Consider the following 2,888-nt stretch of genomic DNA (forward strand, 5'->3'; position numbering starts at 1 on the left):
ACAGGCCGCCTTTCCCCCCCCCCCCTTCCTCGCCCTCCCTTCCCTCCTGCCCCATGCAGTGTGCAGCAGCCTCCCACCTGGGGCTGCCGCTGAAATTATGCTTTCGTGGAGCTCAGCGCAAGACTGGCGCTTTCTAGAGAGACACGCCTGCCCTGAAGACACCAGTTTGTGATTCACACGTTACGTTTTTCAAACGCATGCTTGCTTAAGGGGCGGGGGGAGGGAAAGTAATCTGTGAACGGGCCTGTTAACTTATTGCTTGCTCTTCCCTCTCTTCCCTATTCCCTGTGGTCTACTCTTCTCCTCTCTCCTTTGCCCTCTTCTCGTGGACTTCTCCCCCCCTCTCCCTTTCCCCCCATTGTGTTTCCCCTTCTCTCCCTCCCTCCCTCCCTCTCCTTGTAGCTGGCAGGGCGGGTGTCTTAGGGTGGGGGGGAAGAGGGCACATTTCCTCGGCCCTTCCCATCCGGAGAAGGAATGTATTTCTCAGCGTATTCCTGTGGCTTTGCGGAATCGCTGCACAGAGGCGCCCCGCCAGAGGGAGAACAAGGGTGCTTTTGCAGCGCCCGACTCCCTCTCCCGCTCTCCTCCTGCGGCTGCCTCAGTTAGACGGGCCAACTGGGGTGTCCCCCTCCCCCAGGGCAGACTGGGAAGGTAAAGCCTCCCCCTCCCCAGCAAGGCAGCATGAGGGGCTTCTCTGGTGCTGCAAACCAGCTCAGAGCAGCCGGGGTTGCCAAGGAGCAGAGTTCCCTCTAAGCCTTGGAGTCTTGTGAGCAAAAATCCTACTTTGTGAGCTACCGGCATTAAAGTCGTGAGCAGGTGATTTGGCCACTACATAAATTAGTTTGCTCTGGAGCCATCCTACCCGAGCTGAGACAAAAAAGGTGTGAGCCAGAGGCTAAAAAACTGTGAGCTAGCTCACACTGCCAAGGAGGATGGGTGTCGGCTCACCTGATGCTTCCTCCTGCCCCATCATTGGTCAGCAGTGGTGCGGGAGAAGCCCCCACACACGGGAGCCGACACTCATTGCTGGTGTGGGCCCTGCAGCACTGGTGGAGGATCTGCTTGTCTTCAGGGCAGTGGCCCAAAGGGAACTTTTCCCAGGAAACGAAGTGCACCCTCCCACCTTACCAGGCCAGGGAGAGAACCCAGGAGTGCCAGAATCCTAATCTCTCCCTCTTCGGACCTGGAGCTGAGGCTGGAACTCAGGCATCCTGGTTCCCAGAACCCCCCCTCCCCCCACTACACACATGACTATCCAGTTTCCCCATAAAGCTGAGAGCAGGAAACCCAGAACTATGTGGAAAGCAGAAAGGAGTTTGGTGCAGTGGTTAAGAGCAGCAGACTCTAAATTGGGAGAACGGGATTTGATTCCCCACTTCTCCACATGCAGCCAGCTGGTGTGACCGTGGGTCAGTCATAAGTGCTCTCAGAGCTGTTCTCTCGTGAGCAGTTCTAGAAAGAGCTCTCTCAGCCCCACCTACCTCACAGGGTGTCTGTTGTGGGGAGAGGAAAGAAAGCTCTGAGACTCCAAGTGAAGGGTGGAGTGTAAATCCAACTCTTCTTCTTCTGCTGCTTCTTGTGCTTCTGCTTCTGCTTCTGCTGCTGCTTCTTCTGCTTCTTTTTCTGCTTCTGCTGCTGCTTCTGCTGCTGCTTCTGTTGCTTTTTCTGCTGCTTCTGCTGCTTCCCCCCCCCCCAATGCACATTCTGGTTTTCATCATGCTGAAAGAAGGCCGGCTGCAGAGAGAGGTGCATTCCACCACATGTTGCACCTCAGGCACAGGACCCCCTCAGCCTGTTCTGCACCTGAAACAGTGCAAGGCGGTAGAATCCAATGGACCATACCACTTTTTGCTTCAGGAAGGGGGAGAGGCATTTTTAATGCCCCTACATATTTTTTAAAAATACCCAAAAAACCTCTCTGCGTTAAAAAAGTGGCATTTCTGGCAGAGAGAAGGGTTCAAGCCTAGCTTTGTTTGCATGCTGTGCAAGGTTTTCACTTTCAGGCAACACTTATTGGGGGAGGGGGTAGCCTTTGAACCACATAATCCCTCCCCTGAAGTGGTTCAGTCTGTTCTACCCTTTCCGTATTCTGTCCCCTTGGTCTGCTGCGGCCCTAAACCAGGCCTGTGCCTCTTTACCATTCGTGCTAGCTGGGGGGCTCACAGGAAGCTCATCAGGGCTGTTGAGTTGTCTGTGTGGGCTCTAGGAAGCCACTTAATGTACGTTGGTTACCCTTTAAGCACTGGCATTTTAGTATCTGTGCCCAGGGTTGCCAACCTCCAGGCGATGGCTGGGGATCCGCCACTATTACAGCTGATCTCCGGGTGACACAGATCAGTCCACTTGGGAGAAAAGGTTGCTTTGGAAGGTGGACTCTATGGCATTGTACCCCATTGAAGTTCCTTCCCTCCCCACAGCCCGCCCTCCTCAGGCTCAAACCCCCCAGAATCTTCAGGTATTTCCTAACCCAGAACTCGCAACCCTATTTACTCCTCAGCCTTTGGTTGTAGGTGGAGTAGATCTTTTTAAAATCTCTGCTCTTCCTCAAAAAGATGGAACTTTAACGATCCCCCCCCCCCAAACTGGAGGCAACTTGATTAAGAACGTAAGGGAAGCCATGTTGGATTAGGCCAGTGGCCCATCCAGTCCAACACTCTGTGTCACACCGTGGCCAAAAAACAGGTGCCATACGGAGGTCCAGCAGTGGGGCCAGAACTCCAGAAGCCCTCCCACTGTGGTCCCCCAAGCACCAAGAAGACACAGCGTCACTGTCCCAGACATAAGAACATAAGAGAAGCTATGTTGGATTAGGCCAATGGCCCATCCAGTCCAACACTCTGTGTCACACCGTGGCCAAAAACCAGGTGCCATCAGGAAGTGAGAAGAGA

The sequence above is a fragment of the Gekko japonicus genome, unplaced genomic scaffold (assembly GCF_001447785.1).
Source record: "Gekko japonicus isolate JY-2015 unplaced genomic scaffold, Gekko_japonicus_V1.1 scaffold2016, whole genome shotgun sequence".
NCBI lineage: Eukaryota > Metazoa > Chordata > Lepidosauria > Squamata > Gekkonidae > Gekko > Gekko japonicus.